The sequence below is a fragment of the Pan troglodytes genome, chromosome 10 (genome assembly GCF_028858775.2).
Source record: "Pan troglodytes isolate AG18354 chromosome 10, NHGRI_mPanTro3-v2.0_pri, whole genome shotgun sequence".
Classification (NCBI taxonomy): domain Eukaryota; kingdom Metazoa; phylum Chordata; class Mammalia; order Primates; family Hominidae; genus Pan; species Pan troglodytes.
The window spans coordinates 85,105,756-85,130,534 of NC_072408.2; the positions used below are offsets into that span (position 1 = coordinate 85,105,756).

Here is a 24,779-nt window from a genome sequence, read left to right on the forward strand (position 1 = left end):
GGACAGATGAAAAGAAATGTGATTAAGTCCTATGGTATACAATTTTGGTATCTATAAATTGGCCTAATAGTAGCATATATCTTATGGAGTTTGCATATTAAAAATAGTTAATGTAAATAAACAATTTAGCATGTTGAATGGACCTACTAAGTATTCAGTAATTATTCATTATTAACTTTTTCATGAAATAATATAGGAATAACTATGTGGAACAATAGGTGTGCAAATATTTTATTTCGGGTATAATTAATGTAACAGAAACATAGTTGAGACACTGCTTCTTACAAATCATTAATGACCAGTGATGTCACAAACTATGGTGTTCATGCCACTGAAAGGATTATCTCTTAATTATCTCTTTACTTACTAATAACTGTTATCTCTTTCTTTTCTTCATATACTGCTTTGTGATTTTTCCTGTGCTCACTCACTCTTTCTTCCTCTCCATAAAATGTCTTCACATTGTCTGATAACTTTTCTTTGTTTCCCTTTCTTTCCATACTTTATTTTCAGGCTCTTGGATTTGACATTGAAGTTAGGAACCCATCCAGTAACTGATCTTCTCATCTGTAGCCTTAGAGACTGAACTTCCCCACCAAAATGTTAATCAAGCAAATAATTTCTACCAGGACAAGATGAAAATAGATGAAAGCACCTGCCCCCAACCCCATCCAAGTTCTGAAAATTGAGAAGAAGAGTTTTACTATTTTTGTAGAATTTTTTTTCAGTATGAAATCACTTTTCTCAGAATGACATCAATCCGGAGATATTTTTGATAATGACAAGGACTTGACAGTAAACATGTTTTATGATGTTCCTTTCTTGAGAGATGGTCTTCCTTGTATTCTCATTATGAGAATTACGGTCTTCCTCATATTTCCAACTCCTGGCACAGTGACTGGCACATAGTAGGTGCTTAAAATTTGTTGAAAGACAAAATAACAGTAATTATAAGAGTTATATAAGTATAATTATAATCATGGTATGTGGATCAGTACCCATTTGTGCAATATACCTGTTGATGGTGTTTAAACTCAGTCTCATCAATTCTGGGTGACTTACTGTCAGAAACATATTCACATACACATCTCACAAAAGGCAGAAGCACATACACATACACACCTCACAGACAGATTCCAAATCTAATTTAAACAATAATGTAAATATTCACCTCATTCTGCAAGTCTTATATTGAGGACCCTATGCACAAATTCATTTGACTCTCCAAAAAGGCCCAACACTTTTCAAAACTGCTTCACTTCTTAAGAATGTCCTAGGGATAGGGATAGGGAAGAGTGAATATTCTTTGCTGTTCGCGGGCATGTTCTAGCTGGACTACTTGAGATACTGTTAAGAAGCTTAGGCAATCTATAATTATTATCTGAGAATTCTGTGTTTATATTTTTGGATGTAGCAAAGAAACTTCAAAATTTGACTTCAAAGAAGAACTCTGAATACCAGATGATTAATATTTCACAAAAACAAAGAATAAATTGAGAAGCAAAGGAATTCATTATCCTTGCAAAAATAAAATTACTTATGTGCAAATATGAGAAAGGTCATTGTATTTGATGCTTGCATTATGCATAAAGAGATGAGGCTTCTTTTGATGTGTTTATTGTAATGATTTGCCATGGGACTGAGTTATGAAATCATGGCATGTAATTAAAATGCAGAGTCTCTGAGTCCTGGAGTAACACACTAGTGGGCTTAAAGCAACCTCAGACCCACTCTTGGCTATTTGTGAACATATTTTATGTTTAGAGAATAAAAAGAAATTAACTTTTTATGTATCAGATGAGTAATCACATAATAAAGCATAATTGCTGTGAGACAATTAACATCTCAATATGATTTGATATTTGCTATCCTGTAAAAGATTATTTCCTGGACCTTATCATGAGAGTATTAAAGTTAAAAGTTATGAAATGGAGTACAGAGTATTATAGTGATCTTACATAAAAGATTTAGGGTCAAAACACATAAATTCACATTCTGGCTTTCTGCCTTTTTCTTCTGATAAAACTCAGCAAATATTGATCTTTCTGAGCCACCATTCTTCATTTTTAAATAGTGGAAACAATATCTATTTACCTATCACAAAGAAGTTTCATAACTAAAATTAAAAATTTTTAATTGTAAAGAACCTATTAATGGAATGCAAGTTATGCTCTAAAATACTAATTTTTGTTATTGCAAAGTATTAGTAAGAGTGAGATACTCTCCGTGACCACACTGAAATGGAAGTGATTCTTATGACACCTGCTGATTTCTATGTGGCTCTGGATGGATTTATCACAACTCTAAGAGACATTTGTGCAAATGTGGCTTTGGTTTCAGTTCTCAATCTGATGTTTTTATCATTTTTTATATAAGCTTTTTGAAAACAGATAGGTTTCCCAAGCGTTTTGCCATTTATCCTTTATGGATCTATGCAAGAAATTTATGCGTGCGATTTTTATTGTCTTAAGGAAATATTTGGAACAATTTTACCCTTTCTTTTGATCATATTCTTTGGCTCATTTAAGAGATTGCTATATTACTTGGTGAGTCTAAAATTGAGTATCCTGTTTATATATCTGAAACAGGTAATGGGTAATATCACCTTGAGTCTGGCAGTACTCACTTGAGAGGAAAAATTACATTGATTCTCTGACTTGAGTAAGAATATCTTGTTCACAATATGTTTGTGAAACCTTTTTCTACTCTTCCTTTTGCCCTTTATGACTGTCATATCTCAGTTCCACAAATTCAGGGTAAAAATGAGCTTCTAGTCATATCTAGGACAGTTATCCCAAAATATTTATTTAGATATTTAAATCATCCCTAAGCTAGAGAAGATGTGAAATAGCTTTAATTGACTGAATGATTTTGTATTTCTTTCAACAAAATAAATCCCTGTATATGGTTCAGGAATAACTAGATAATATATTTAAATATCTTGAGAAAATAGAGTCAGCAGTCCTGGATTACCAGCTGTGTAACCTTGAGGGAGTTAGCCAACCTCTCTGACCTTCAGCATTCTCTTCCACAAATAAGAAGAGGGATAATAATACCTAGTCTAGGCACACAGATTTGTGGTAAATATTATCCTTCTTCTTATTTATAAGAAGAGATATGAGATCTCTGATATGAGAATCTCTTCTTATAAATAATAAGAGGGATAATAATACCTAATCTAGGCACACAGTTTTGTGGTAAATATCAAATGATGCTTCTACATGGTGCAAGGATGAACTGTTAAATATATACAGTTTTTTCATATTAATGGATAGCTTTATCACACTAGAAACATTATTCAAATGCATTTCAATATGGAGGGCTCTCTTGAAATGCTTTTGTTGAAAGAAAGCCTTCCAATTTGTAACTATCTATTTTGTTTCTCCTTTCTTGTATCCTCTTTCTATGTATATCTTTTCAATGTAGCTGTGACTATCATTTGATTTTCAATCTTCTTTTTCCCTCGTAGTTTTACTTGTTGGAATTTTCCTGTAATACACTAATCTATTTTCACCATGCCTGTCTACTAAATCATATTCCTCACTGTGGAAAATTATGACAGCATTCACCTAATCACTCATGCCAGAAATATTCCCTCTTTAATTTCTGCATTGAATAGATTACCAAGGTTTGTTAAATGAACCATTCTAATATTCCCCAGATCTCTCCATAAACAGTCCTTGTTCAGATCTCTCTCACTTGAACTATTATAGGAGCTTCTTAACTTTCCTGTGTTCAATCTCACCTCAATCCAATATATCCTCTCCCATTCTGTTAGGGTGATCTTTCTACAATTTTTGGACTTTCCTTTCCCATGGCCTGTAATTTTTTATGGGTTCCTGTACTTTGCAGTACAAAATACAAGCCTCATATTATGGCAAGCTGATTTCATGCTGCTTTCCCATATGCACCTCACTCTAGGCATGCAGGCCTGGTGGGATTTCCCAAAATAGATAGTGAACTCCAAAATTCTCTGCCTTTGTGCATGTCCTTGAAATATTTCCTCTCCTTTTCACCCCTCATTACCTAGGAAGATGCTCACCTCAAACATAAATTGTGCCTTGGGACTGTTTGAGGCCTATACTCATCTGTGATTTTAAGGAATCCTTTATATTCCAGGACTACGGCCTTTAAGAATTTTATTATGTCTATTTTTCTCATATTTGCCCTCCTTGCTAGGCTGAGCTTATTCTTCTCTTGCCTTTTTAAGAGAAGGCCTGTTACATGTTTACTGAGAGAATGAATTAATGGTAACTCAGTGTAGCCTTTCATTACTTATCGGCTGCAATATAATAAGCAAAGGAGAAAGCAAGAACAATCTTGGGAAATGGGAAGAAAGTGAGACACTGGTGATAATAAGCTGCCATCTGCCTTGACAGAAAGAAACCTCTCACCCTGTTTGTTTTGTGCTTCAAAAGAGATTCTTTTTAGCTCATGTTGTTTGTGACAAGTTAAGGCCTGTCCTCTGTTTCTTTATTTTGTTTTTAAAGCACGTTTGCAGGCATCATCGTGTAATGAATAATATATCACGATGAGTTTTTCTAAGCTTTTGAATTAGTATCCGCTTTACTTTTCCATGGAAGCACTGAAAATGAGTGATTCCTACAAATGATACTTTTTTTCATTTTGAACAATAGCCTTTATCTCTCTAATCTAAACATCTTGGTTGCAAGTTCACAGTTATTACTAACATCAGATAATAACATATTTTGAAATAAATATATTTAATACTTTTTGTCAGGTTATTTACTATGATATTATATCTGTTACTTAAAGCTAAAAACAAATATCTAAGTAACATGTTAATAAGATTTAAAAGCAGCATGTTGTTATCAAAGAACCCTGAATTGCAAGGGTGTGATCATATTCCTGAAGCCTGGGACTCATCATGGCAGGGAGCTAGTGTACCATATTGTCATGGCAACAGGATGTCTTCCTAGGTTTAAATTTGTTTGTGTTGCTGATCCATAACTTTAAAAGCTTATCCAGAGCTTTTAAAGAACAAGTTGTATTGCTTCTGTGGTTGATGCCATATGCTAAAATTCATGGCTATTTCACGAATGGTAATTTGAGTGTTCTTTACTTTTTCTTTTGGTCTCCAAAGTACAGTTATCAAACTAAGATTGTTATGCCTGAGTGTTTTGTTTTGTCACTGTGTCACTTCTATATATACAACTGTGAGGAAAAAAATTTTCTTCCCTATATTTGTTATAGTGAGACTCTGGATTTTTGTTTTGGATGTAAATACAGATATTATTTTATGGAGGCAATAATGAAAAACAGGAATTTTAACCTGCTGAATATTCAAAACTTAATAACCTTAATGTGTTGTTCCAAAAAGCCAAAACCTTGCAGCACTCTGAATTCTTTCTGCATGGCAAAGACACTTCTGTTGCCAAGAGATTCTCTGTAAACAGTGAAGAAAAACAATGATCAATGGTCCTGTGCATTGCCTAGCAGAACGTCCTTGACATCCCTCGCATTGCAGCACAATGCTGACAGCTGGGTTCTCATTTGGAAGCAGAGAACAGAGAGCCAGGGAGGTAGGAACCACAAAGGGTTAGGAGAAAAGGAGGGTGGATAAGCGGGAGCAGAGGAGACAAGAGAAGGGAGAGAGGAGGTAGGAGGAAAGAGATGAGTATTTGTTGTTGTCTTTGAATTGTTAACTCCTTAGAGTTAAAGATGGAAATCTTACACATCAATATGCACTATATTATTCCCTCCAGTGAAGCAAATTGCTTTTGAAAGTTAGTTTTGTCTTTAAAGAGGCATACAGATGAAGGTTATGGAGTGAATACAAAATAAAGAAGGTCCTCTGTGATGATATTAATCCTGAATTAAAAGGAAAGGCAACTGTAGATTAAAAAAAACTAAATAAATAAACTGGAACAAAATTTTAATGTGTGCCTTTTTTTTTATTGCTGATTACTTGTCTCCGTGCATACATACGTGGGTGATGAAAAAAATAAGGTTCAAGATATTCAGTATGGTTTTGAAGTGGGCCTTAGGTGTTTTTGTCTTGTCACTATTTTTATTTGATATTTTTCTACTTCCTCCTAGGTATAATGTAGATGACAAGAGTTAAAATCTTGGAGTTCTTATGCCCATTTATCTACTATCAGTTTACCAAGAAACATAACTTTTATGTCATAATTTATAATTTGATTTTTAAACACTCAATTTGTGAGTCTAATTGTAATTAGTTTTGTAACACCTAAAGTCATTAGCCATATGGTTTAGGAAAGCAAATGAGAAGTATTGTGTTAGATAAGAATAGAGAAGCAACTCTTTGGTCACCAAAAGTTAGTTCTTCACTTCTATTATTGGGAAACTGACTAAGCTTCTAATATTCCTGTTGATGATACAGTATGCCCATTGCAGAAAGATAGACAAAACATTTCAATAGCACATCAAGCCAGATGTTCAAGGATATGATTTCCTCAAGGTCCTTGACTGTACAATTTTCTTCTAGGTTGCTCAAACTTGGGACCATTTATTATAAACACTCAGTAGATCCCTGATGACCTGAAAGAGGGTACTGTTTCTCTAAACATCCAGCTTCTTGTAAGGAGATAGCTTTTGGTGATGGAATTTTTTTTCATATATTTCTGTTGATATTACCATTGTATTAAGTATGTATCCTTATACCATTGTTTTCAAAGAGCCAGTATTTTATTTGAGGTGGGGTGCAGTAAAGGTCCAGTCTTTTAAAAATACAGCTGGATTCCTTTCTACTCCTCCCCTTTCTTTCCCATGCTTGCATTAAGGGAAGAATGAGCTCAGACTCATTTGAGGGACATAGAATCATCACCAGAAAAAGAGAGTTTCACTTCTTCAAATACTATTATTTGTAAGGAATATGCAATCATGTTATCATTGGTTGAATGGTGGTTCCCCAAAACATATGTCCATGTCAAATCTCTAGAACCTATTAATGTTATCTTATTTGGAAAAAGGGTCTTTGCAGATGTGATTAAGTTATGAGTTTTGAGATGAGATCACCCTGGATTATCTAGGTGAGCTCTAAATCCAATTACAAGTGTCTATATAAGAGAAAGATAGAGGGAGCTTTGAGACAGACAAAAAGTAGAAGGTGATATGATCATACGATATGATATGATCATATAAGCAGACACTGGGATGAAGCAGCCACAAGTCCAGGAATGCCCACTGCCACCAGAAACTGGAAAAGGCAAGGAAGAGAATCTCATCTAGAGCCTCTGGAGGGAGCACAGTGCTGCCTATACCTTGATTTCAAACTTCAGGCCTCCACAGCTGAGATAGCAAATTTCTGTTGTTTGAAGTGGCCTTAGGTGCAACCAAGTTTATAATTTGTTACAGCAGTCACACTATCTGACTCAAATGAATGTCCGGTTGCTGCTTTACCAGCATAACTCCCCCAGGGGAGAAGCAACTGGTTGGACATTGAGGAAGCCATCAGGGAGGCTTTGAGTTATTTCTGCTTGCTTTTGAAGACCCTCTTCTTTGGCTCATATGCATCATCCTGCTCCGAATACACAAATTTCAGCATCAGTGACATCCACTTTGCATTTACATTCTCCCTCCCTATCTTTGATCTCACTATCAATCTCAGGGTTTTATGTCAATAAAATGTTGTTTTTTCCCAATAAAATGTTATTTGTATTTCCTAAAATCTGAGTCTTTAAAATCAAACCTCTTGCAACTTTTGTCCTTTTCTCAATAAGTTAGATTTTACTTATCATAGAAGAATGCCAATCAAATAGAATATATAGGAAAGAGGTGGCTGCCCAGTGCAATCTCTTCTGTTGCTTCTGTTTTTAGTGATCTGTGTATTTTTCCCCTGGTAATTGTCAATGCCTTTGATGGCTAGCCCCTGCCATCCTCCTGAAAATCATAGCAGTCTGATTGAATAGTAACGGGTGGGGTTTTTTTTTTTAAAGGATATTTAGATTAAAGGCAATTAAGAGAAATTCTGGCCATGGAAAAGAGGAGCGAGATTGTGGTTTGTCTTAATAGCAACAAATATAATTTCTCAAGCATTATATGAAATAATTAGAAGAAATGGATTGCTTACTCATGTTTGCTTTCACATCAGGGGATATAGATATATCCGTAATTACGATGCTTTAAGAAGGTATATAAGGATATAAATTCTCATGGCTTCATTCTTGGTCTCCTTATATGTAGAAATGTAGTGGCAGAAGTTAGACTTTAATATGTGGTAGGTGATAATATGGAGTTGTTCTAACAATAGTTTTGACTGTATATAGAACATAGAGCCTATTAGCTAAGAATGGACAAAAATTTACAATAAAATAGTTAAAATATCAAATATTAATAAGATATTTCAATACTATTTTTTGAAGCACTTGGTAAAAATCCCGCTTATCTACAATGCAATTCTTCTGGAACTGCTCTCTTACATAATAGTTGGAAATTGTATTAATAGTCTCAAGCTTTTCTAAGTTTAAAGAGCAATCTTTGTAATAACTAAGCTCATGATGTTTGGGATCAGACAGGATTAAAAATTCTGGCTCTAGAATATATGCCTGTGTGTCATCTGACTTATTTACTTGTGCCTCACTTTCTACGTCATCACTAGAATGGTAATATATACCTACCTCAAACAGTTGTGAAAAACCGAAGGAGGTGATGCATAGCAGAGTATCATTGTCTTAACAGTGCTCAATAAATGTGTTTTATTGCTATTTCTCTACATCAAAGCCCTAGAAATCCTGAACTATACTTTTTAGCACAAGACAAGAGAAGATAAAATGGAACATGTAAATTGGTATCAGTTAAGCATAACCTGCCCTGCTCGCAAGGTCTTGTCAACAATCGAGAAAAGCCACACACACTGGAAAAGGAATTGATTGAGACACAAAGGAAAATAGGATTTTTTTTTTCATGGAGTCATGCCTAATTTAAATACTAATAAATAAAATTAGAGAATGAGTTAAAGTCAACTCAGGAAACTAACAGCATGAAAAAGTGTTGAATCAACAGAGGCCCCGAATTTATAAAAATTATGCTCTACTCCAATATAAAACATTAAATATAGTAAAGCATGACCACCTTTTTCCATATTTTTGTTTTTATTTTTATAGAATATTAAAATCAGATCAAAGGAGGAAGAAAAAAATGGCAATCAACAGAATTTCAGGTCTCAATGGGGGAATGAATATAGTATATATAGATTAAATTCTCATAAAATACTAGAAGGTAAGTACCAATACTCTCATTTAATGAGTGAATAAATTGAGGCTCAATGAGGTTAAATAAAGTGTCCAATATCCTTAAATTTTAAGTGGTTAAAAAAAATGGTTGTTTACTTTACCAAAGTCTAAGATTGAAGTGATGATAATCGATGAATAGAAACGCTGGGAAACAGTTTTAGCTGGTAGAACGAACCTTTCTTTTTCTTTCGTGCCCTAAATTTAGTTATCTTAATGTGTTTATAAATGTTCTAGATGGTGTTATGGGAAAGAAAAACAGAGTATACGCTTATATAGGGAGACACAAAAAAAATGAGAAGGAACTGTTTTCCCACCCTTGGAGTAAAGTTTCTAGGAAACAACTCAAAGTGGATGGAACTTTACTTCACCATGGCTAATCTCGGATGTTAGTTCAGCTATCCTGTTACTTTGCATAATTCAAGAATTTCGGCAATTAGGCTAACAGGTTGACTTTTCACACAGAGTGAGAAATCAAAAGAGGCTTTAAAAAAGCTGTGCTCTTAGCAAAAATTATATTTGAGAGGCAATAAAATAGTTTGCCATTAAAAAGATATACATCATTATATAAGAAAATCACTTAAAAATGGATTAAAAGCTTAAATCTATGGGCCAAAACTATAAAACTACCAGAAGAAAACATTGAGGAAATACTCCAGGACATTGGTCTGGGCAAGGATTTCTTGAGTAAGATCTCAGAAGCACAGACAATCAAAGCAAAAATGGACAAAGGAGGATCACATAGTGCTGAAAGCTTCTGGGTAGCAAAGGAAACAACAAACAAAGTGAAAAGAAAACTCCCAGAAAAAGAGAAAATACTTGCAAACTACCCATCAGACAGGTGATTAATAACCGAAATAGATACAGCTCAACAGAAGACAACTGAACAAAACAAATAATCCAATTTTAAAAATGGGCCAAAGATCTGAATAGTCTTTTCTCAAAAGAAGACATGGAAATGGTCAACAGGTATATGAAAAAAAAATGCTCAACATCAGTAACCATCAGAAAAGTGTAAATTAAAGTACAATGAGATATCATCTCATCTCAGTTAAAATGACTTTCATCCAGAAAACAGGCAATAGCAAATGCTGGCAAGGTTATGGAGAAAAGCAAACCCTTGTACACTGTTGGTGGGAATGTAAATTAGTACAGGCACAATGGAGAACAGTACAGAGGTTCTTCAAAAAGCCAAAAATGGAGCTACATATGATCTAGCAATCCCACTTCTGGAGATAGATCCAAAAGAAAGGAAATCAGTATATTGAAGATATATCTGCACTCCCATTTTTATTGTTTATTGCAGGGCTATTCACAATCGCCAAAATATGTAATCAACCTAAGTGCTCACCAATGGATGAATGGATAAAGGAAATGTACATATACACAATGGAATATTATTCAGCCATAAAAAAGAACATAATCCTGTCATTTACAAAGAGATAGATGAAAATGGAGAACATAATGTTAAGTAAAATAAGCCAGGCTCATTAAGATAAATATTACCTGTTCTCACTAATATGTGGGACCTCCCAAAAATTGAACTAATGGAGATAGAGAGTAGAATGATGGTTATCCAAGTCTGGGAGGGTAGTGGGGGTGGAGAAATAAAGAGGAAGTGGTAAATGGGTACAAAAATAAAATTATATAGCATAAGATCTAGTGTTAGGAAGCACAGTGAAGTGAATATAGCTAACAAAAAATTGATTGCATATTTCAAAATAACTAAGAGTGAAATTAGAATGTTCTTAGCACAAAGAAATCTAAATGCTTGAAGTGGTAGAGATAGCTCAATTATTCTGATTTTATTAGTACACATTGTATGTTTGTATCAAAATACTACATGTACCTCACAAACACGTGCAATTATTATATATCCCTAATAATAAGTTTTTTTCAAAATTTGGGCATTAGCTACCTGGGGTTAGTGCACACCCCACAGGTTAAGAACTCAGTTCTGGCGGGGCGCGGTGGCTCACGCCTGTAATCCCAGCACTTTGGGAGGCCGAGATGGGCAGATCATGAGGTCAGGAAATCAAGACCATCCTGGCAAACATGGTGAAACCCTGTCTCTACTAAAAATACAAAAATAAAATAAATTAAAAAATAATTAGCTGGGCGTGGTGGTGGGCACCTGTAGTACCAGCTCCCAAGTACCAGCTACTTGGGAGGCTGAGGCAGGAGAATGGCGTGAACTCGCGACGCGGAGGTTGTAGTGAGCCAAGATCGTGCCACCGCACTCCAGCCTGGGCCACAGAGCAAGACTGTCTCAAAAAAAAAAAAAAACAAAAAACAAAAAAAGACAACTCAGTTCCACAAGTAAAAAATAACACTTTTAAACTTGGGTTTTGGTGCATACCCTAAAGCACTGGGTTCCTAAAGTGTGATCCCTATGCAAGCAGCAACAGCATCACTTGGGAATATTTAGAAATGCAAATTATCAGACCCACCTCTAGAACTGGAAACTCCGGGGATGCGGCCCAGCAATCTGTACTTTAATAAACCTTCCAGGTGATTCTGATGTAAATTGAAATTTGAGAACCATGTCCCTGGAGTTTATAGACAAAGAATAAATAAAACGAATGAAAGAGGGAACAGCCTACAGATTCTATTGTGGGAGTTAATTGTTCCAAGAAAGAAAGTGAAACAGTGATATAAAACATAGAGAAAGCTAATTAAAATATACATATAGTTAGGAGGCCAGGTGCAGTGGCTCATGCCTGTAATCCCAGCACTTTGGGAAGTCAAGGCAGGCAGATCACTGGAGGTCAGGAGTTCCAGACCAGCCTGGCCAACATGGTGAAACCCTATCTCTACTAAAAAAAAAAAAAAAATTAGCTGGCATGGTGGCATGCCTGTAGTCCTAGCTACTCACAGGCTGAGGCAGGAGGATTGCTTTACCCCAGGAGACCTTTAACCGGGAGAGGTTGCAGTGAGCAGAGATTGTGCCACTGCATACCAGAGTGAGACTGTCTCAAAAAAAAAAAAAAAATTAGGAAATGAATTATAAATACAATCAGGGCTCCAAAGGTAGGCACTTGTCTTTTTAGCAACCCATTGCAGAGGAACTCAGAGGCAAGGCTCACAAAAAATAATAAATAAATAAATCAACAATCAAAACTCAGAGAAATTCAAAGGAGACACTGTGCCCACATATTCCATCCTACTACAGGATAACCAAGTACAGAAATCTGAGATACTTCAGAGAATTGTGACAGTGGTGAGTGTAAGCATACACCTCTGCCATCTGCTGATATGCACTGTGATGTATCTGGATTATGTTCCTCAGACCCTTCCTCTAGCCCCAGGATAAATTTGTAAGATGCTTGAGGAGCAATGCAAACATTACTTGGGTGTCGTTGTCTTCTGCTGGCCCTTGGCTCAATCCGGCATGCACCTGAGCCTAATTTCCCATCACTTTGTGAAAATGTTGTTCACATGTTTCTATTTTCTTCAGTCAGCACCCATCGGGGAGTGGAGCTCTTTGGAATAAATGCTGAGTAGTTGGGGCATCTGAGAAAAATGTAGTTTTGGTGCTGGAGTTCACAGCATGTCAAAGCAGAAGTGACAGAAGAATCAAGAGCAAACCAGAGCTCTTGAGTCTAATCTGAACTTTTTACTTTTCAGATGAGAAAATGTAACAATGAAGAAATTAAATGACAGAAATGAGATCATACATTAACAGAATACAAGTTCATATTTCAGGCCTTAATTAACTCAGCTAATACTGATTAAGCATCCGTTAAGTGCTAGGCACTAGGTGAACAATGATCAAGAAAATAGTCTTTGCTCTTCAAACTCTTGCCACATGTTGGACAGGTTAGATAAGAGAAGAAGCAATTGTATGTAATTTGATTATTTTTAAGATTAAAAAAAGCCTATGGTGCTACGTAAGCATGTGAGTGGGTCACCAAAGTCAACCTTGGAGGGTGTTAACAACTACTGTGGACCAGTAATGATTCAGTGCTTTCTTTTCATCCTCTTTTTGGAAGTGAGTTATTTTGCCATTACTCTATGCTTACCTCACCTTTGTATATTGGGTGTGTAGGGGGCAGATATCTAAAGAAAATTTTTGGCTTGTATGTCTTCAGATTTAGTCAAACTGCATTTGTGGAACTGCACTGTGGAATTTCACCTGAGGAGCCCCATCTGTATGAGGGGCTGATTTAGCAGAGAGGTTCTGGATTTCAAGCCAATGCCATTATGTGATGAGATTTTGAGACTCCTGGAAAGAGGGTGAGTATATTTTGCACATGGGGAGAATGTGATTACAGTGGTCAGTGGAAGGGCAGGCTATGGTTATTAATTTGCAAAATGGTAACTACTAAGTCCTTCTCCATTGGTATGTACATGCAAATCACTACCTGAAGAAATGGGATTTAATTCCTGTCAGATCTCAGGGTCCAGGTCCAGCCCATGCTGAAGTCTGAGGGGAGTGGGGTGGGTGGATGATCAGAAAGAACACCTGGGGGCCGGTTGGGGGGTGAGGGTGAGGGTGAGGGTGGAGGCGTAGGCAGGTGAAAGATAGTTGTATTCAGCAGCAGCTCTCATTAACAGTTTTCTTACTCTAGCTCTCTTAGAAGCAACTTTTCTTACACTGTCCACCTTTATCTTGACTGTTTGCTCTGGCTCTGCGGCTCCTGCTGCCCCTGTGCCTGCAGTTGCATGGCTGGCTCTCCCCTGCCTTCAGGGTCAGCAGCTTAACTCTTTCTCTGGGCACGAGGTAGCCAAACTGTGTCCTGGGCCCCTCCTCTTTGGCTCTCTTTGATGCTCTCTCTAGGTATCAGCACCTGCACAAGAGCCACGTTGAGCCGAGCTGAGCCCCAAGAGCCATGTCTCTTGTGCACAGCGTCAACAGGGCAGTGATACCTTTTACAGACCATAGTGGCTCAGAGCCAAGCATGAACCTACACAAACAGGTTATGTAACAAATGGAGGTGTGCATCTGCACGCCAAATTCACTGAGTCATGTAGGCCTGGATATCTGCTTCAGCCTCTTCCTTGACCAAAGCACATCCATGTACCCTTCCATTAAATCTGGATTACTCTGAGTAACCTGCTTGGGTAATAAAATACAGCAGAAGTAACATTCAGGGACTTCTAAAGTTAGTTTATAAGAAACATTATTGCTTCCATCTGGGCCTCTGGGAACACTCCTGTTTGAGAAGCTTCCTCTTGCAACCCAGTCATAATGCTTCAAGAACCTAAGCCACACATAGTGGCCATAGTTGACAGTTCCAGCTGACCCTCCTGCCTACAGCCAGCAGCTGCCAGCTATCTTTGAAATCCAGCCTAGGTGGGTCTTCAGATGACTGCAGCCCCAGCCAGCACCTACTTGCAGTAGCATAAGAGACCCCAAAAGAGAACTGCCCAGCTGTGCCCACTCATCCTGCAGAGGCAGGAAAGACAATAATAACCCATTTTAAGCCTTCAAGTTTTGGGATGGTTCATTATGTAGCAACAGGTACCTGAAACACCACCTTATAGGTAAGAAAGCAGAGGACTAAAGACATTAAGTAACCTGCCAAAAGTCACAGAGTAAGTCATAGAACCGAAATTTGAAGATTTTAACTCATATTTTATTTCATTGCAGAGTATTCTCTCTTACTGACTATATTTTATTTGTTTCCATTGTCAACATTTTTGGTGGTTGCCTTGTGACCTTGATCAAGCCTGATTCTTCATATGTGAAATGAGGCTAATAAGTACACTTAGCCTAAAATTTTTGTGCATAAATGTGTGAGGTTAAATAACTTGTCATGTATTATACAACCAGCAAATGGTAAAGCCAGAATTTGAACATAACATACTAATTCTTAAATTTAAGTTAACCATTATACAATATTGCCCCCTAATAGCTATAGAATAAATCCCCAGTGCACCATCACTCTTTGAAGTGTATTTTCATAAACTTCAGCAACTATCAGTGTAATGAAATTCAGAGGAAACAGAAATTCCTGTAGTAGTGGTTTGGAGGTGCTTAAACCATCCCTGAAGAGAAGACCAAGATAGGGGATCTCTTTAGTCTCTCTCTGTTTCAATAACAGTTATTGAAATGGAATATAGATGTGGTAAGATTAACTCCTTCAAAGTATACAATTCAATGTTTTATTTCACAGAAGTGTGAAACCATCACCACTATTTAATTACAGAACTTTCATCTTTCTCCAAGGAAACCTTGAACCAATTATTTATCAACCCCCATTCTCCTCTCTCCCTTTAGTCTCTTTTTTCAAATTAAAAAAATTACCTTTTCTCTTCTCCTTAAAAATATTAATAGATATTTAAGAGCTATTAGAATGTAAGGGTCTTGAATACATGGATTGAATGTCATTTAATTATGACTGTGTCTGCTGTAGCTAGCACATAGCAATGGCATTCAAAACACATTTGCTGCATGCAAATATGTGTCCTGTGCCTGACTGATCTTTCTTTCTATGGCCAAAAATAAAGTAATAGAATAATAATATAAAGTAGTATAATAGTAGAATTATTTATAATTCAGAATGAAAGTATCTGTTGAAACCCTAATTGGAAAAGAGGTTTTTCCAGTTAAGCACATACAAGGGACCAGTTGCACCATTACTGTACCTCCCCTTCCATGCAATATGCATTAATAGCCACCGTAGAGATAAGACATTTCTGATCCTTCATCAGTGAAGCTATGTTGAGGTGTTGGAGTTGGGAACTATAAAGGAGACATATTTCCCTGTACTATGGCTAGCACAGACATTATCATGAACTAAATTGTGTCACTCCTAATTCATATGTTGAATCCCTACCCCCCAATGTGACTATTTTTGGAGATAGGACCTTTAAAGAGATAATTAAGGTTAAGTGTGGTTATAACGGTAAGGCCCTAATTCAATTTAACTGTTGTCTCTATAAGAAGAAGAAGAGACACTAGAGATGTGGGTACATAGAACAAAAGCCATGAGAGGTCATGGGCCAGCAGAAAGTCACATGCAAGCCAAGAAGAGAAGCTTCAAAGATACCACCAAATCTGCCAACAACTTGATTTTGGAATTTTTTCACTGTGGGGAAAATTATGTTATTTAGGCCACGAAGTCTGTCGTATTCAGTTATGGCAGCCTGAGCAAACTAATACAGGAAACCTGAGGGCATATCAGAGGAGTATAGCACTGTTGCTGTCTTCAGAGACATTCTAGACAGCCACATTTCCCAAACTATGTGAGCCATTATGGCTTCCCAATATGGCTAGAAATATTCAGGATGCAGCCTCATTCCTTAGCCTTCAGATAAAATTTGAGTAAATCCTTCCGTTTCTCACTGGAAACATCATAGGTTTTCATCTCTGGGGCTCTGTTATTTTACATGAGTTAAGAAGAACATATTGCAAGGGTTTTTAATTCTTTAAACTGTGCTTTTAATTATGAAATAGCTATAGAGAATTTCTGATTCCAAAATGGCGATGTAGAAGCAAACTGGCCTCATTCCCCAACATGGAAAACAGAAAAATACACAACGCCAAGATTATCACCAGTGATATTCTACAACTCGCATGTGAGGATCAGTCAGTTCCTGGAGCTGCAAAGCAGTGAAAATATTCTGAACAAATGGTAAGAGAATCAGACTTCATAGCCACGATGTACCTCCTTCCAATCTGTCCAGCACCAAGCAAATAGAGAATTGACACCTGACTCATGATTTCTACACTGGAAAATGTGAGATTGAGGTGGAGAATCAGCTTGTTCACCATCTTGGGTTACAAGGCGGAAGACCTGTCACTGCCTCAATCCATAGGAAGCATCACAAAGGGAGACATATTCCTGAAGACAATCAGAGACAAAGGGGAGAGGTAGGACTAACATTCCAAGATCTAGAAATTACTATGTAGCTTGGCTAAAGGAGACACCAGATCAGAGTGTTGGTTCAGCAGGAGAACAATATAAGAGGTGTGTCCTACGATCCTATGAGTACAATCCCCTAGCTGGCCTTCCCACACTGATGGACTATTCTCTTTGTGACCACCTTCATTCAGGACAGGCAGCAATGGAGGAAAACCTGGGCTTAGATGCTGTCTGGTGCCAAAAAAGAAGCAGTTCCCTAGTAGTGGGGAGGATGGGGGGAGAAATTCAACAGATAAATTACAGAGAATCTCTAAGCAAACATAACAGTAAAAAAACAAGCCACAGAGAGAAGACTGGAGGAAATGACTAATCCTTTCATACAAATACATAGATGTATATCCACAGGAAACAGCAGTAGGGAACCATGGCCTCCCCAAATGGACAAAACTAGGAACCAGTGACTGATTCTAATGAGACAATGATATGTTAGCTCCTGTACAAGAATTCAAAATAACAGTTTTAAGGGACAAAACTATATCCACAATAACACAGAAAAGCAATTCAAAAATTTACCAAAGATATTTAACAAATAAATTGAAATAATAAAACAGAAATTTTGAGACTGATAAATACATTTGCTGAACTGAAAAATTTATTGGAGTCTCTCATCAGCTAGTTGAATCAAACAGAGGGAAAAAAAAGTGAGCTTGAAAACAGACTATTTGAAAATACTGTCAAAGAGAGAAAAAAAAATGAAAAAGAACGAAGGACCACCTAAAAAATAGAGAAAATTACCTCAAAAGACAAAATCTAAAAATTATTGGCATTTAAGAGTCAGATGAGGAAGAAAAGGGGTAGAAAACTTATTCAAAGAAATAATAATTAAAAAACTTTCAAAACTTGAGTATGATATAAATACCCAGGTACAGGAAAGTCAGAGAATACCAAACAGGTCTGACCCGAATAAGACTACCACAAGGTATATAATAATCAAACTCTCAAAGGTCAAACAAAGAGAAGATTCTAAGAATGCAGCAAGAGAAAAAACTACATAGCGTAAAAATGAGCTCCAATTCATCTGGCAACAGACATCTCAAGGGAAACCATAGAGTCCAGGAGAAAGTAGGATGATATTTTCAAAGTGCTGAAAGAAAAAAACTACCATTCAAGAATTCTGTATCCAGCAAAGCTATTTAAAATATAAAGCAGTGATAGTCTTTTCCAGACAAAGAAATGCTGAGTGAATTCACCACCACCAGACCTGTCTTACAAGAAATGATAAAGGTATTTTTTCAATCTGAGAAAAAACAAAATATGCAAAAAGAATACATTTGAAGGTATAAAACTGGTAAAATTAAGTAAAGGATAATGTGAGACTATTTCAATACTGTAATTGTGGTAGGCAAGGCACTCATGACTCTAGTATAAAGCCTAAAAGATAAATCTATAAAAATATTAGTTACAGCAGCCTATTAAAAATAGATAATATAAAAATATGTAAATTGATAAAAATGTAAGGGGTATAAAACTAAAATGTACAGTTTTATTTTTAGTTTTTTTCTTTGTTTCCATTTTTTGTGATCTAAGATGTCATCTCTTTAAAATAACTTTTTATAACTGTAAAATGACTTTTGTAAGCTTTTTGGTTAAAACAATGAAAAAACTAATAATCGATAGACTAAAAATGTAAAAAGAAACAAAACATACTGCCAGGAAAAATTACCTAACCACAAAGGAAGATGGTAAGAAAGGAAGAAAGAGAATTTACAAAATGATCAGAAAACAAACAACAAAATGGCAGTAGTAAGTCCTTACCTATCAGTAATAAAACTGAATGTAAACAGGCTCAAATATCCAACTAAACAACATAGAGTCACTGAATAGATAAACAGGTATCAGCTACATGCTGCCTATAAGAAACCTATCTCACTTTAAAGACACACATAGACAAACTCAAGGGATGCAAAAAGATACCTGATGCAAGTAGAAACCAGAAAAGAGAGGGAATTGCTATACTTATATAAGATAAAACTGATTACAAGTCAAAGACTATTAAAAAAATAGAAAGATCGCTATATAGTGATAAAGGGGTCAATTCAGCAAGAAGATACAATTATAAATATCTATGCACATAATACTAGAGTTCCCATGTATATAAAGTAAACATTAATAGATCTAAGGAAGGGGTAGTCTGTACTACAGTAATCGGGAACTTCAACATTCTACTCTCAGTAATGGACAGGTCATTCAGTCAGGAAATCAGCAAAGAAACATCAGAGTTAAACAATATACTAGGCTAAATAGGCCTACCTGACATTTACAGAACATTTCACCAAATTGCTGCAGAAAACACATTTTTTTGTATCACCACATGGAACATTCTCGAGAGTAGACCAAATATTAGGCCATAAAATGAGTCCCAATTTTTTTAAAAGTAGAAATCATATCAAGTATCTTTTGTGACCACAATGGAATAAAACCAAAAAGCAATAACAAGTTGAACCTCACAAACTATACAAACACATAAAAATTAAACAATATACTGCCAAATTACCAATATATCAATGAAGAAAATAGGAATATTAAACATTTATTGAAACAAATGAAAATTGAAATACAACATACCAAAATCTATGGGATAAAGCAAAAGTAATAGAAGGAAGTCTAAAACAATAAATGCCTACATTACAAAAGTTAAAATACTTCAAATAACTGAATGATACACCTCAAGAAACTACAAAAGCAAAAAGAAAACTGTTCAAAATTAGTAGAAATCAAATAATAAAGAATAAAGCAAAAATAAAATTGAGACTATCAAAAATACAGAAGATCAACATAACAAAAAGTTTTTTTTGTAAAGATTGACAAAGCTTTAGTTAGACTAACAAAAAAGAGAAGACTCAAAATCAGACAAAAAGACATAAAAATTATTATACTATTATGAACAAGGATATATCAGCAAATTGGAAAACCTAGAAGAAATGGATAAATTCCTGGACACATACAACCTATCAAGATTGAATAACGCAGAAATAGAAAATCACAACAAGCCAATAATTAGTAATGACATTTAAGCCTTAATAAAAAGTCTCCCATCAAAGATAAGCCCAGGACCTGATAGCTTTGCTGTTGAATTCTATCAAACATTTTACCAATATTAATCAAACTCTTCACAAAAATTGAAGAGGAGGGAATACTTTCAAACTCACTCTATGAGGCCAACATCATCCTGATATCAAAACCAGACAAGGACACAACAATAAATGAAAACTAAAGGCCAATGTTACTGGTGAACATAGATGCAAAAATCCTCAGCAAAAATACTAGCAAAATGAATTCAACAATACATTAAAAAGATAATTCACCATAATCAAGTGAATTAATCTCAGGCAGACAAGGATGGTTCAATACATGCAACTCATTGAATATGATACATCACATTAACAGAACAAAGAAACAAACATAATTTCAATATATGTGGAAAAGGCATCTGATAAAATTCAACATCTCTTTATAATAAAAACCTTGAAGAACCTGGTATAAAAGAAACAGCCAACATCCTACTGAGTGAGTAAAATTGAACGCCTTTCCTGTAAAACAAGGGTGCCATTTTCATCACTTTTATTCAATGTGATACTGGAAGTCCTGGCTAGAGCAATTAGGCAAGAGGAAGAAAAGGTATACAAATTAGAAAGGAAGAAGTCAAATTAGGCTTATATGCAGATGAAATGATATTATATTTTTTAAAAATGTAAATGCTCCATCAAAAACCGGTAAAACTGATGAACAAATTCAGTAAAACTGCAGGATACAGAATTAATATATAAAAAATAGTAGCATTTTAACACTTTTTTAGATTTATAATCTGGAAAAGAAATCAAGAAAGCAATCTCATTTACAGTAGCTAAAAGGAGTATAAAATACTTTGAATAAGTTTGACCAAAGACATGAAAGATCTATACAAGAAAAACTATAAAAGAGAGATGAAAAAAATTGAAGAGGACACAGGAAAATGGAAAGCATTCCATGCTCATGGATTGGAATAATTAATATTGTTAAAATTACAGTACCATCCAAAGCAAGTTATAGATGCAATGCAATTCCTGTCAAAATACCAATGATATTCTTTACAGAAATAGATATTTAAAAAAAAATTTATAGGAACCGCAAAAGATCCCAAATAGTCAAAGCAACCCTGAGCAAAAAGAACAAAATATCACATTACCTGACTTCAAAGCACCTTACAAAGCTATAGTAACCAAATCAGCATGGTATTGACATTAAAACAGACACATAGATCAATGGAACAAAATAGAGGACCCAGATATAACTCCACACATTTATTTTTTTCAATTCGTTTTTTTACAAAGACACCAAAGACAAACAATGGAGAAAGTCTCTTCAATAAATGATGCTGAGAAACATGTCTAATCATCTGTAGAAAAAATGAAAATAGACACTTATCTCTCACTAAATGCAAAAATCAAATCAAAATTGATTAGAGACTTAAATCTCACACCTGAAACTATATAACTACTTGAAGAAAACTTTGGGGAAATGCTCCAAGACACTGGTCTGGGCAAAGATGTTTTTTGTGTAAGACCATAAAAGCATAGGCAACAAATGCAAAAATAAAAAAAAAATGGAATTGCATCAAGCAAAATCCCTCTGCACAGAAGAGGAAACAACAGAATGAAGAGACAACACATAGAATGGGAGAAAAAAATGTGTATATATATCCATCTGGCAATGAATTTATGAGAATGTATAAGGAGCACAAACAACTAAATAGCCAAGAAACAAACTGATTTTTAAATGAGCAAAAGATGTAAAAAGATGTTTTTAGAAAAAAAGACATACAAATGGCTAATAGATATATAATAAGATGCTCAACATTACTAATTATCAGAGAAATACAAATTAAAATCACAATGTGAGATAGCTCACTCCACTTAGAATGGCTTTTATCAAAAAGGGAATAGCACATGCTGGCAAGGTTGTTGAGAAAGGAGAGCCCTCACTACATTGTTGGTGGGAATGTAAGTAAGTACATCCACCATGAAAAACAGTATGGAATTTCCTTACAAAACTAAAAATAGGACTACCACATGATCCAGCAATTCCACTACAGGGTATGCGACCAAAGAAAGGAAATGTATCAAAGAGATAGCTGAACTCCTGTGTTTATGACAGAGCTATTCACAATAGCCAGGCTAGGGAATCAACCTAGATGCCCACCAATGGATAAATGGACAAAGCAAATATTATACACACACACACACACACACACACACACACAGAATGAGAATAGAATATTACTCGGTCACTAAAAAGAATAAAATTATGTCATTTACAGCAACATGGATAGAACTAGAGGTTATTTATGCTAAATGACCATAGCCAAACATAGCATGTTCTCATTTTATCTGTTGGCTAAAAGAGTGGATCTCATGAAGATAGAAAGTAGATTTTGGTTACCAGAGAACAGGAAGCATAGATGAGGGAATAAATAGAGGTTGATTAATGAGGCTATGTAAAGGAACAAGACCTAGTATTTGATAGATGAGTAGGGTGACTCTAGTTGATAATATCTAGTCTACATTTTAAAAACAGGAGGGAACAATGTGACTATTCCTAGCATAAAGTAAAAGATAAATATTTAAGGTGATGAATATCCCAATCACCCTGATTTGATCTTTGCACATATTTGAATGTATTGAGTTATCACATGCTCCCCAAAACGCATCAATTATATATCAATAAAAAATGAAAGAAATAGGCATATAAGGTACATCCTAGGGTTTCGGTGCAGGTGTATATTAAATAACTGAGTGCAAAACTATGTATGATTCATACAAACTGAGGAATACTATGGGGCAGTTGTATTTTTAACGATGACATCAACGTTTTTGTGGTGAAATATGAATTGAAAACCTTAAAAAATATCCACCAGATAATATGAATAAAGGATGCCATCCTTACAATAGAAACTTTGCAGAATTTTGAAATAACTTAATCATTAAGCTTTGCAAATACCGTAGTGTTCAAGCTTATATAATAAAACCAGAGGCAGTTAAGAGCTGAAAGTAAATGGTAAACAAAGCAGCAAAATAGAAGACAGAAACAAATCAGTGAGGCAAAGAGTTTACAATGAAAGTACAATGAGTAGGTAAAATTACAATTTGTATCTTTTTAGCTGTCAGCGTTTCAACATTTAGTACACCATATTTAGCAAAATGTTCAATACACTTTCAAAAATGACAAAAGCTACTATGTACCTACAGATCTATAATTCTAGAGATGAGCACGATGGAAAATAATAGCTTTTATGTATCATTCCTAAAGATTGTCAATTTTCAGGGGTGCAAAGCTTGTCAAGGATGTCTTTTACTAAATTCTTTGCAGTAAAGTTTTGCTAAAGTTGGAAATAATTGCTATTAAATCCTAGTTCTGATAAATCATTCTGGTAGAGTGTGAGGTTTGAAAATAATGGAGAAGGACCATTGTAATTCCTAACCTGTAAAGGAATATCAAAACTCAAATTCCCAGAAAAGGAAGCAGGGTCTGAGTGATTTAATGATTTAGTGAGTGTCACCTAATAATAGGAAATACAGAATTCAATTCCAGGCATGTCTAATCGCAAAGCAAGGACTTTTTCCCACTATACCTGCCATATGGCCAGAATGTTCTTATGCTTCTTAGGTATTATTAAATTGTCAAAGGACTCCTGAATCAAAACTGTGCAGGAGGTATTGAAATTGCCTCTTAAACCACTAGATTACAGAGCAGTTTGAATAGCAACACCAAAAGATAGAAAATATTCACCATAAGATTGTATTGTTCTCTCTTCAAAGATTCCTGTGTGGTACCTATCTGTTCTCTCCCTCTCCCCCTTTCTCATTCATTCATTCATATATATATGTATATATACATATATATTCATATATATACATATATACATATATATTCATATATATACATATATACATATATATTCATATATATACATATATTCATATATTCACATATGTACATATATTCATATATATACATATATACATGTATAAAATCTCTAATAGTCTCACATGCTGAAAGTGCTCGGCATCAAAATCGGCATTTCTAGCCTATCTAAATAGACACAACTGATTGAAAACAAATCTACATCCATCCTCTTCTTAACAATTTCCCATTGAGGAGAGGGATGGGGACCTTGAAAAAATCTTTTTTTGGAGTGGAGACCTTAACAGTTTAAAAACATTTGTGTTTCTCAATGTTTCTTGGCATCAAGCTCCTCATATCCCCAGAGGGTTGGTTAAGGGAAAATACTGTCGTTTCTCATAAGGAATAAAGCCAGAAATTTCAGAATTTTTAGCTCTATGTAAATATTCAATATATCAGCAAACATTTATCATACTACAACCTAGATCAGTGTTATAGTGTGATTAGTGAAAACATATGCCAAATAATGAGAAAGAAGAGATAATTATTGATTTCATTTTTTTTCTACTCATCGGCAAATACTTGTCCATAATGTAGGAATTATAATCTGGATTCTGCAGCATAAGACATAGCAGATATGGTAAACTGTCCACTCACAGTTAATGACTCCCTCTTTTTTACTAACATATTCCAAATTTGTTCTAGGTGGCCCTATGCCGAGTTCAAGTATTTGCCTTCTGGGACTCCTTTTTAGTGATGGGGTAGCCATGTGACATGGGTAGCATGAGTGGCAGACATCTACTGAGGAGAAGGG

The 24,779-nt window shown here is 35.3% G+C and overlaps 1 long non-coding RNA gene across 2 annotated transcripts in view; it reads right to left on the reverse strand.

Annotated features, from left to right (window-relative positions):
• Positions 1-217: 217 nt before the first annotated feature.
• Positions 218-24,779, reverse strand: part of LOC100614424 (uncharacterized) — a 33,016-nt gene continuing 8,454 nt past the window's right edge. Inside the window, exons 2-3 of one of the 2 annotated variants that reach the window (XR_001708130.3) lie at positions 1,172-1,273; positions 218-915 (exon numbers count right to left, since the gene is read on the reverse strand). This is a non-coding gene — a long non-coding RNA (uncharacterized LOC100614424). The remainder of the gene's footprint in view (positions 916-1,171; positions 1,274-24,779) is intronic. The other variant, XR_128505.5, reaches the window with a different exon arrangement.